Here is a 13,501-nt window from a genome sequence, read left to right on the forward strand (position 1 = left end):
TCTCTCTCTCTCTCTCTCTCTCTCTCTCTCTCTCTCTCTCTCTCTCTCTCTCTCTCTCTTATGTGATAAATCAGCGTGATTTCCTCGCATTAGGAACTTCCTGAGGAAGCTCTCGGCCTTTTCGCTTCGATTTCCGTGCAACTCAGAATGGGATTAAATCTACACGCTATCGCGCAGATTACACATGGCCGGATACGATAATTCTCGGCAAAAATTGCACGCAGATACGCATCACGTATTTAAGCGCGGCGAATCTCGCGCCATTCAGTGCAGAAAGTAAAGACGGTCATAAACAAGAGATTATCAGTTGTATAAATCCCCCGATATCCTCCCCTTCATCTTATTGCGTTGATCCTACCGTGCATTTCCATCTTATCAAATTTAATCACGAGATACAGGGAAAACGCGCATCCATCTGACTTCTATAATCTAAAGCACATCCCTCTTCCGAATTTTAGCTTTGCCATTACCGTTTCTCCCAGCCAGTTCCGTGTCAGCCTCTTCGCTCACGTGAGATCATCTCACAACTTCATCAACTTACGATTCGCGGTGCATAAGTTATATCTTGTTTATGGTATTATTACGAATTCCTTGACTCTTAAGCCTATTTTCCCAGGGGCTAGTCATTACCAATTTCCATGTGTTTGGTCGTTGTGTAAAATCAATATGATAATGTTAGTGAAATGAGAAAATTTCGTTTGCAAGAAACAATTTTACACGAGTTTTACACGTTTTTCATGTTGAAGCGTTTCAAACAGGATATTGGTACTTAGACTGGGAAAAGAGTTTCGCAGTAGTACCGCTCAATTATCGTTTAGCGCACTCAGCTAAAAACAGCGTTCTACGTGCACACGATGTTTGTGCAACAATTGAGTTGGGCTCGTCATAGGCTAGTAATATCCGCTGCAAAATTGTGTTTTACGTGACTAGCTGGCGTGAATTGTTTGCTCTTTATAAGCGGCGTATATAGACAATATCTTTCTTTTTGATTAAAATCTAAATTTTTTTTGGTTAACACGAAGGTATGTTTATTCTCTTGTATAATACTTAACTTTCATGATAATTTCTTTGATGAATCAATTTCTTTTATTATCGATATTCGATTTTTAATTTTATTCAAAAGAATTCTAGAAATGACTGAATTTTTTCTTACTGATTCCGTTTCTTCTTTTCTTAAAGATACAATATCAGCTAAAAAAATCAATAAAAAAAAATTAATATCAACCCAAAAGTTTTGAATACGTTTCAAAAATTAATTACAAAAAACACAACACATAATTTGGCTTATAATGGATCGTGCCAGTGTTAGTTACAGTTTAAGTAATGATTTTTAAATGAATAAATGAATCCAAATAAAATTCGTATGAACATTTATTAGAGTTTTATTAATATATACGTATAAAAAATTGATACATAAAATTGATGTATAAAAAATTCGATTCAATTTGTAATATTATTTTTCTATCAAATCTGCAAATAAATATTACAAACTGATTTTACGTAGCAATCGAGGCAAATAAAAATATTAAATAATTTTTTTTTTTATGGAAATACAATTACAATTCTCTTAATAAGAGACTCAAATTTTGTATAAATACTCAGACAGGTAATAATAGAACAATCTAAGAAACTTTTATATTTTTATTATTTTTATATTTTTATTATTTTATTATTTTTATAATACTTTGAGATGTGGCACATATATTCTTAATTTGCATTGTCACAATATAGATATCACCTAAAGGTAGTTAAATCATTTTTCATATAAGAAACTTTTCACAAGTTTCTACAAAAAGTTTGACATTTGCAGAGATAAAAGTTTCTGAATGAACGTGACATTTTGGGAAGATTTGAATTCGCGATTGTAGAAAGTGGGGCAAACAAACGCAGATTCAAGACATGCTGTTTCAACGATTTCAGATAAACGTAATTAACAAGAATAAATTTCGCTCTTTGTGTATCTAATATATGTAAAGAATTCAGAATACTGTTGATCGCTAAATAATATTAAAGCGTCGCACGCGCACGCAATTGTAACAAACGATAATTATAAGAGAGGTAATGATTGCGTAGCTTAGTTTGCGTCACCGCACTGCGCTGAGGCAGTCACGTAATTTCGGGTGCCGTCTAGATTGTGCCGAGATACGTATAAACACGTAATTCAGAATTTCGTATATCTAGCGCGCGAAACGGCGGGTTACACCACAGGCAAGTACAAATTTAATTAGCTCGCAAGAAGCGATGAAAGCGCGACTGGTGTATAAAGCTTAATTACATTGAAACCGTGTTCTTCACGCTTTGCACGCGCTGGTACTCGTGAGAGAATGAGACACATTCGAATATTTTAAATTGAATTCTCCTTTCAAAATTTTACACGACGCAAACAGGTTTGTATTAATCACAAGGAGCATATGTCGCGCGAATTATTATCGAATAATCTGCAAATGGTCGCACAGGGACATCCTTATTCTGATCAATTTATTATGGACGATATATACATATACATACTTGATGTAATCTATAAATTTAAATTATATCTTTTAGGAAATTCAACCAAGCTTTATTGATCTATTAAAAAACATATATCAGGAAAATTAATGGAAGGTAGTAAATTTAGTAAATTTCCAAGTAAATTATTAAATTCATAATGTCAAATTATATTTAATTGGAGCTATTTTTTAATCATTTCTAGATCGCCACTGTTCTTATTCAATACGTCGTTAATTTAACTAAAACAATGAAGTTAATCAATTAAATTCAAGAATTGTATTAAATTTGACTCAAATTAATTTTAATTTATATATTTAGTTTATTATTTATTAACAGTAGTGCATACGTGCATACGTTAATATGTACGTTGCTTACCATACTTTAAAATAGTTTAAAACAATTACAAAAATGAATCGATTTACACTTTAACATACATCACATAAAAATAATGAAATATTATTTGACTCAAGAGATTGAGTTACCATTGCTCCCTTGATTAATAGTATAAATCGATGTATATATCGAAATTTAAAAAAAAATAATAGCAATTATAATATTCCGTGATGAAAATTTCGAAGTTATTTATTGCATTATTGCATTATATTCTTCATAATACACAAATGTGTGCTAAACAAGTTTTAAATTTATTATCTTTATTTCATATATTTACATATTTATTCTACCTTTTAAAGGTAGAAATAGAAGTGAAAGCTTTTATTATCACAGTCGAATGGGTACAACGTAAATACAATTATAAAATACAATTAGTATAAATTAAAAGTTTACATACAAATTTTTATTGAAAGAATTTATTAATAGATTGCTTGAATATCATTAGAAATATGATTTTATGTATCTGGTCTCTGTTGGTTAACGGAATACCAGTAATGCGTGAACTTATTACAGTTAGTGATTTATTATTCATGATGCATCTATAAGCGGATCTGTAAATCATTCGCACGTTCTATAGTTATAGAACCGGCGGGATATATCGCGGAAACACGCAATTATGGCAAAAATAGAGCCCTCTCGCGATATTGCCTTATATAAAATACATTGCGCGAATCCGCAGCTAATACTCGGTTTGGACTTCCGCAGTTAAACGCCTATCTTTATTGCTTATCGGGTTTAGCTTTAATCTCCCGTATGTATTGTACATGTAACTATACATGTAATTGTGCATACATATATATATATTTCGCAAAAGTTACGTCCTATATAGAATTAATATTTCCTTCGTTGCACTGCTGTACCGATAATCTTCGCTCAATATTCGCAACGTTTTCTATAACATCGAAAAGATATATCTGTCAGGATTATTTAGGGATACTTATCACGAGAAAGATCTGACACGGGCAAATAATGGAACCATCAAGGTGGTAGGATAGCGAACATGATGAGCAGAAACCGCACAAAAATCGAGTCGATGTCGGGCGAAAGAGAGAGAGAGGGAGGGGGGGGGGGGAGGAGAGAGATTAAGGTAATCCTATCTAACTGATGACGGTCGTTCCAAAGGTTTCAACAGATTAATTGGAAGATCGATCGACATTTACGCTTCTTATCGTGACAAAAAAAGAATGTCGTGCTGTCGTAGTAATGTCAACAAAGATGCAGCATAACGTTGCTTCTTGAAGGCATTAGAATTATTGCACATGGACCACAGACATAATTTTTTTGTTTTGCGACTTCCTAATTTTTATTATTCTCTGGCTTTCATCATCCAATGACAATGTAAAATAACGATGACAACTCATTGTTATTCTTGTATGCACGTTGTAATAATATATTATATATTTATCTTTCTAGACGTTCGAAAAAAATCATAATTGAATTACACGCATGCACGCACGCACGCACGCACGCATGTATATATATATATATATATATATATATACAGAGAAGGAAAGCAATTACTATAATGCAATAATTTACAATCATTTTCTTAAATGCCAACTTTTAGCTGCAAAACGTTTCAAGTCAATTAGTAAGGAGTTTGGTGAAAATTTTATGAAAAGTTATTTAGTTGATCGTTATGAAATTTAAATTTGTTGTATTATTCAGATAAAGAATATTTATAAATAAAGATGTAATATTCATAAAGATGTAACAATTAATTATTTTAATATATTTAAATACTTACAATAAATTTTATTAAATTATAAACTCTGAAAAATAGACAAAAATATTATAAAATTATAGATATCTACATGTAAACATGTTAAATTTTTAGTAGTTTCTGTGTATTTTTTGGTATATTATTTAGAATTAGAAATATAATTACTATTAGATGTTACAGCAATAATAACTATATAGAGTATCCTAATAATAATTATTTTATCATGCAATTACAGCCACAAATACGAAACACTTCTTCTCTTAGTTCACATTGATAACCTTTATGTGATGAATTTTGAAATAATTATATACAATAAAATTGTTTCAAATTATGTAAAATATTTCCCGAGATCATATAGCATAGAAACATTTTACGCATGTGTATATGTCATTCATGCGATAATTGTCTCCTACGGAATCAAGAGAAAAAGTCGGAGAAAGCAATTTACTAAGCAGAGCGAGAGCGTATTGTGGACTAATGACAGTGCCGTGCCATTGTGGTAGCGGTGTAAGCGTTAGAACATGATTTATGGATAATAATACTATGTTACTATAGAGTTATATATATAAGTTTCATCTGGAAAAAGGAGGGTAGATAAAACGCGCGAGTGCAAGCTCTGTTATAATCCTTGTCGTCGTGGCCTAATCGGTTTAAATGTCTGACTAATTTCGTTCTCTATCACTTTCGTGGTCCAATATGGAAAAGACTGATCTATTGATAAAAATAATACCAATGCGCTTACAATATCGCTTTTAAAGTCGGTAAAATGAAAATTATATACAGTAAAATATATATAACATATTAAAATTAAACAAAATAAAATTATAATAAATAGAAAAGAGATTAGGAGAGCTGATTGTTACACGGATTATAATTATCACAAAATTCATCGCAAATGATTAATAAAGTATGTTATTACACTGAAACATTAGTATCAATTCACATTCAAATCAATTATTTATGCAATATTACACAAATATGTAATAATTATAATAATACCAAAATACAACAATGTAAAGGTGTTGTTATTAATTGCCTTTAAAATGATTTTAAAATGATTTTAAAAAGTCAAGTGATAAAATATTTAATTATACAAGTATAAATATATCATAAAATAAATATATATTATAAATACTATTTATATTAATTGATAAGTTTTTTTATAAATTTAAAGAGAAACAAGCCAAGTCAATCCATATCGCTATCACAGTAATGGATGATAAAGAAGCATTCCGATATATATTTATTTTCACGGTTTGATTTAAATTTGATTTAAATGTTAACCATCAAATATTTACAGTAACTTTGCCATTTCCTCGCGCAATTGTTTTTCCGACAGATGTTCTTAAAATACATCTTCAGTGGAACTTCATTCTGTGCTCCGTATATCCGCGTCCTTCGTTTAAATTATTCAGAGGGCGCGAAAAACTCACGGAAAGGGGGAGGGTTAATCCGAGGGCGAGAGAATTGCGGGGCTGCACCTGCACACGTTTAAGGCGGCGGAAAAAGGAAGGCGCGAATCGTTTAGCCCGAAATCAACTTAGCGCATTCTCTCGCGTTTTCGCGTTCGTCTTCCGAATTGTTTCGTTGTTCATCCCTCCGCAGATAAATTTTATTATACATATGTTGCAAAATCGATGCCGCTCATCTAGCTCTCTTCATCCTCTCTTCGTTCGTTTCTTCTCTCGCAAGGTAGTGATTACAGCAACTTCCGGTGTAATGTTTCATATCAGCATGCGAACGACGTACAGGGATGAATTGTCGGTGGAAGCCGCGCGACTGTTACAAGAGTTCCCTCGCGTTGGGCTCGCTCGATTTGGTGCTCGGGTTGGTGCCCTGTTTTGTACGCGCATGCATTATTCCCGACGTTGTTTAAAATTTCGACAGCAAAGTGATGCGCGAGGCTGCAGAGGCACGAAACTCTATAAATCCCCGTCACTATCGCACACGCACTGAAAGTAATTTGGGACTGCATCAAATTTTAAGCGCGGTAGACACAGAAGCCTCGATCACCATTCTAATTTTATACCGACAGCTCGCAATCTATTATCGCAAGTTTCATTGTATAAATAATAAAATTTTTTGAAACATAATAATTTTTATGTAATTTTAATGTCTTTCATAAAGAATTAAAAGAGGATCCAGAATCTTCTCGTTGTAGACCGCGATAAAATTATATAGACAACAGCAACATTATTTTACTTCACGATGCAAGGAACATACAATCTTTTTTTTTTAAAGAATAATCTTGTAAAGTGGTCTTTCGTGGAATATGTTGCTCGTTTAAAACTCGAAAAAACGAGTGAGAAAGCGAAATAATCAGACAGTTGTCATAACTTCGCGCTTTCCAATTTAAATCACGCAAATTACACTTTAGTATACTCATATCTCGCGACGTAATGAGCGGAAATTTCGAGATTTATTTTGCTCTGATTTTTAAGCATGTTGAGATAAAAATACAAACCGACGAAAACGTAATTAACATAGTTACGACAACGTCGTGATACGAAGGAATACGAAGGTGAAATCGTCTACGATGTCATATCAAGCGAAAAAATAATGAGTCGAGAATACGCGAATCGGAATCGAGCGATAGAAACGACAGGAAAAATGAAATATAGTAGCAGTTATTCAGATTGTTAATCGATGACGAGAAAAGAGATGAAGTAACCGAAGGATTCCGCGATTAAGCTATATATGGAGCATGACAGTTATTTTGTCTCTTTATTATACGAGAAATGTAACGCATACATTTGATAAAATGTATTGGTTCAACATTGGGATGTATGACGTAAATAGTGTGTTGATTTACCATTTAACGTTGGCGTTGATGATACCATTAATTATCATTACCCTCATTCCGAGAGATACATAACGGGAATATTTGAAATATGTCGCGCTTCAATAGTTTCTGAATAGGGACAGTTGAAGTTGATTATCCACAATCTACCACTTCTGCGAGAATTGGAGCGCGTAGAACGTGGGTAACATTTCATTCGACCTATTTTGCAATTCTCAAGGTTTTTAAACGAAGCGCGTTCAGTCAGACGACGCGCATTCTCTCAATGTACGTTTGGTTCTGAATAACGTAACAGTCGTTCTTCAGAAACTCCATTGCAAGTACTGTTAAAGATATCTGATTCAGTTGATTCAATCAAAACTGTACATGGCTTCCAAAAGTTTCCGATCAATAAGTAATTTTATTGCATTGCTCAGATAAAGAATCTTTACTAATAAAGATCTAGTATACAAGTAACTTAATATATTCTAATATTTAAAAATATTGTAACGTTTTTCATAATAAATTATTTATAGTGTTTCTTTAAAGAATCTTATTAGCATCAGTAATATTAAGTTGCTCAATTTAATTTGTGATATTACTCCAGCTTCAATTTAAGACTATATTTTAAGATAAATAAAAATAGGCGCGCAATTTGCTTAAATTGGAAATTGAAAAAATTCACACAACAATATTATTAGATAAGAAGATGATCTTCTTTCACTACTGAATATTTCTCGATCCATTTTCATTTAATATTGACAAAATATAATGTTGTTAACCTTTAGAAAACGGAAGTCTATTTTTAATATCTTACACACAGCTTTTCATGAATAAGATTGTTACAATTATATCTTATAATTCATTATTTCATTGTATATTCCTTGCTTCAAAATTTAACAATACTAATTTCACAATAATAGCTTTTCCGTTCTGTAAAAGTTAAGATTATAACAAGAATTTTATTAACTTATAATAAAAATTGAAAAGATTGATAAAAGGTAGACATAAAATTATACGTATACGTAAATATATTGAAAACTTTCAGCAGCGCTGGAACCACTGTATATATTCACATCAAAAATAAAAAAAACTTCCAAAAGAAAGTTCTGCTTTTCTTGTGCAATATCTAAAATACCCGTCGCATCTCAGTCGATGAATTTCCATTTAAAAGATCTTAAATCAGCGATGTGTCGGCTGTTCATTGAATACCGTCCATTGAAGTGCCATGTATGCCGCTCGTGCCAAGTCTATTTGCATACGCCTCCCGCCCACGTTCTTAAAGTCATTCTTATGCGCAATCTTACTTATTTCTCGCGCTTTTCATTGTCGATTGTCCTCGTGTATCTTCTTCTGAGATCGCCATGTCGGGAAAAAAACGCAGAAATAACACTCTTCGGTTCAAAAGTTGAATGTGAATTTATTCCATCACAATGTGCGTAAATTTTATTGTGTTCCACGTATTTTCATATTGTGATAAATACATGCTTTTATCGAACGATTTTTTTTGTCACTTCATCGTACAAATATTATGTAAGTTGATATTATCATTTAAAATTCAATTATCGTTCAAAAGAATCATCTCTCCGCAATCGTAAAAATATCACCTTGTATGTTAACATCACGAAGAGAATTAGTATTCATTACAGCTTTTAACAATATCAGGCTTTTCTTCAGTGTCTTTAATCTTTAAATTGACTCCAATCTTTTCTGTTACAGTATTTTTTTATCATTTTAAATATCTAATTTTAGATCTTTTTATTTCTACTTTAATATTTTTTAAGTTTTCTTTTTATGAATAAAAACTAATTTATGGAAAATGCATCTCAATGAAATGAGATGGATTTTGCATATAATAGAGCTTAAAACGTAATAAATAAAAGTTGTCATAGACGTCTCAAAGCTCAATAATGGATAATCTTTGATCTGTGATATATCAAAAGTGTTCTACGAGTACAAATTTCATACACCTCAATTCATAAACTATTCATTAAGCCTTGAGATGTCTGATATCTTTTGCTCATCACATTACAAACCACATTTATGTAAAAACTAACTCGTTTCAACAGCACCTAATTTTTCAGAGAAACATGTATTTCCCTCATATGTAGATTTCATATGTAGATATTTGTTCTACTAAAATTTTTTGCTTCTTAATAATACTAATCTAGAAAAGAAACGAAATAATGACTTCAGCAATTTTATAGAACATTTATACATAGCGTTTCATGACTACAATAATTGACATAAGAACTTATGACATAATTTCAGAAAAATCTATATGTGTTCAGTCGCACTAAATTTTAATAAAATTAATGTACATTCTAAGTAATTTTTAACGATGGATCTTTCTTTTAAATTGACTCGAGCACGAAACATGCGCAAAGCAGATAGTTACGATTTTTGTTGACTAATCATCGTAGAATTGACGCGTCGTTACTATACCATTAGATTAGTTCGAATAATCACGCACGATACGTTGGGCAGTACTGGATCGTCCGAAGCACGCGATTGCTTCTTCGGACATCCTGTTAAATATTTAAATGCCAATGCGGAAACAAGCTTATTTCAAGACGGAAGATTGTTTTAGACGAGATTTATAAGATTTTCCATCTGCCGTGAGCTCGCGTGACTTCCTTTGTGAATCCGGTCCTTTGGCATGGAGGAGGAAGCTGTCGCGCGTTCCATAAATCCTTTATCGATTATAGCTTTAGACACAAGCACAATCGTTAATCTAACTCGTTTAAATAATGGACGTCTTAGTATGACAGGAAATAAAGTGTATAATGCGGTCATTTGTCTGCGAGTTGCACGTAAGTAAAACACGCATGGGAGAGTAAAACGTGGTCTCCTACTCGGCATTGAAACTAAGGCAGTTTTATGAATGAGAAAAGGAAAACATTCGTCTCCATGTTTCACAGTTACCTACTTTAATTTCTATTCCGCAAGAACGTATATTGAATAATTAGAGGAAAATAATTAATGCGATCATAAATGGACAATTGTGACAATTTATATTAAAATTATTAATGTAATAGTAGAGATTAAAATTTTATTTCACATCTACAAAATTTTAACTAAAAAAAATGAAATTATATAGATATTAGAAAATAAAATAATAATCATTATAAAAATTATTATTTTATTTTATTTTATTTTATTTTATTTTCAAAGCAAGCATCACGCTCATATTTTTTCCTACCAACAAACGAGAAATATTTTAAAATTCTCTATTTAACTGAATTTTGTAATATCATATCACCTAAAATTAACACAGTATAATATAATAATCACGTTGCTTTTTTCAGGAATAATGTGTTAAATAATTTATTAACTTTATATATACAAATATTATTAATTAAAATATTATTAATTTCTTTACATTAACAATTTAGCATAATATTTGTTTTATTTATTTATTTAAATATACGTTTAATTATAATTTAATTTTTTGAAAAAAAGTATAATAATATATTAATGTAATTAATGTAAAGAAATTGTTTAATATTTATAAGTTTATCTGCTATAAAATTTGTATATATAAAGTTAATAAATTATTTAATATATTATTTCTGAAAAGAACAGTGTAATTATTATATTATATCATATTAATTTTAGGTAATACGACGGTATTATAAAATTCAACTAAATAGAGAATTTCAAAATTCTCGTTTGTTGGTAGGAAAAAGCATGAGCGCGATGCTTGCTTTGAAAATTTTAACATATACGCCGGTTGGGAACATATGGTGTTCGTGGTTAGCCTACAAATGGCCGAATCACAACCTGCGAGAAGAGTAACGTATCGCAGGTCTACGGTAGAACAAAAACACGAATATCAAATATCCTTCATAAATTAGAGAAAATTCAATTTTCGCAAATCTAATACAGACTTAGTACTGAGTATCGACGATTTCTCATTAAAATGTTAATCAAATGTTTTTAAGTTTATAAAATGCCAATCATAAAGTCATTTTATCATATATTTATCCTAACTACTTTTAAATAATTTTTTAAATTTGAAATAATGTATTACATATATTTTTAAAAGAAGTATATAAATTTTTCAAAAATAATTATATTTTATACATAAAGATTTGTAAACTTAAAAAATCTTTTACATTATTTTTAAAAGGAAGGTTCTCTCTGATGCTGTATGCAACATTAAATAACTTTTATAAATTATCTTAACTAGAATTCTTCTATGAATTTTACGTACAAGCAAAATCATTAAACGCTAAGCTAAATATTTAGTGATCATCAGGAAGGCTAATCTGCCATATTACAAAGTAAATTATGTACTAGAAGAAGCGAAGACAAACTTTTAAAAATTAAATCATTATATATATATTATTTTGAAGGTCAGTATTATAATAGAGAATGTGATAAGTGATTTTTAAGCTATTTGATATAATTATATGTATTTATATATTTATTGATAAGTGTTATAAGGAGACATATTGAACTTATACACTTATATACTTAATTTCGGGTTCCTACAGACGAGCGACTTTGTAGCACCACAATCGAATGCGCCGATCCGTTATGCGCCGATACAAAGTTATTCTGTGGCGCTACAGAAAAATGTCGCGAATATGTTCATATGGCGCCACTACGTGACGCGACAAAAAGAATTGCGGATGCGTTTAGATGGGCAACGCTTCTTGTCGCGCCATGCAAGTGGCTCATATATTCGCGACACTTTTCTGTAGCGCCACAGAATAGCTGTGTATAAATGGGTCGGTGCTTTCGATTGTGGCGCTACAAAGTCGCTCATCTGTAGAAGCTCTTCAAGATTTGATAGTCTGTTTATTCTTTCTTTTCTTTTAAATTAATAATTAGGTTAATTGTGTTTAGAAACATCTCGATTATCAATATTTTATCATTAAAAGTGTGCAATTGTAATTTATGTTACAGTGATTAAGAGTAACATATTTCTATCTACATAAAATTTAAATATCGATATAGCAATAATGTATCACTCAATATTTCTAGAATTAAATAATAAAATTTCATGACTGAAAAATTGTAACAGATTCAAAAAAATAATTTCAATTCAATAGAAATCATCACAGTAAAAAAGAAGTTAAAATAATTTCTTTTTCTTTTAGAAATAATTGTCGTTTAAAGAAATAATTAGAACTGCATGTACAGCACTGTCGTCAATAAAACTATTTAGTATTCTGTTATATAATGATGTCAAGAATCAGTATCTCAATAAGAGGTACATTCTGTATCAGATTTATGTCAAAGGTATTCCTTATCAAAGTTACAGTCGCGTTTGTTATAAGAATCGATACCAACAGATGGAATAACGAGTAGTCGGAAATCTTAATGGCGATCGCGGTTTTCGGTTTCTATTTCGGTATTCGAAATGCGCAGCCGATATCATATTCGTCTTTTTGACGGACATCTTTGTATCTTTTCGTTATATACAAAAGAGATCCCTAGTCGGCAATTATGCGAATATACCTGAACTACCTCGGAATGCCTCTTACTTCGCCGATCCTAAGAGACTACGGCAAATCGCGATACGAATAATATTCAGACCGAATATTTATCAGACTGACAAGATCTTCAGCTTTTCTCGACGAAATATTATCACACTCGTTCAGCCATTGCTTTGTCTCGGGAATTCGTCGAATATTCTTGAGGTTTTCGCCAGCATATCTTCCTCATGATCACGAATCTGCATTTTGAAGAATCTCGTTTCCATATCTGTTTCTCCATGAATTTCTAGGAAATGCTCAACATCTCCTCCATATTCTTAGTTCTCATATAGAATAAAAGTCAATTAAAATCTAAATGCTTTTTAAAATATAAGTATTTTGTTATTTTTAAAATTTTAATATTAACAAATTTTAATATTAACAAATTAATTTATCATTTTTCAAGTTTTCCATTTTCTAAATTTTCGTATTAATAAATTTTCTTATTATAATTTACATTAAAATTTAATTTTATCTCATTTTGCCTTTTTTTAATTCTTTAAATATACGTATATTTGATTTCACGTTCTTGAACTTTTATATATACTTTTATATATATTTTTATATTTTCTATTTTTTTACACGAAATTTATGTTATATGCGTTATATGAAAAAAAAAATTAAAATGTT

This window comes from Atta cephalotes, assembly GCF_000143395.1.
Source record: "Atta cephalotes unplaced genomic scaffold scaffold00033, whole genome shotgun sequence".
NCBI lineage: Eukaryota > Metazoa > Arthropoda > Insecta > Hymenoptera > Formicidae > Atta > Atta cephalotes.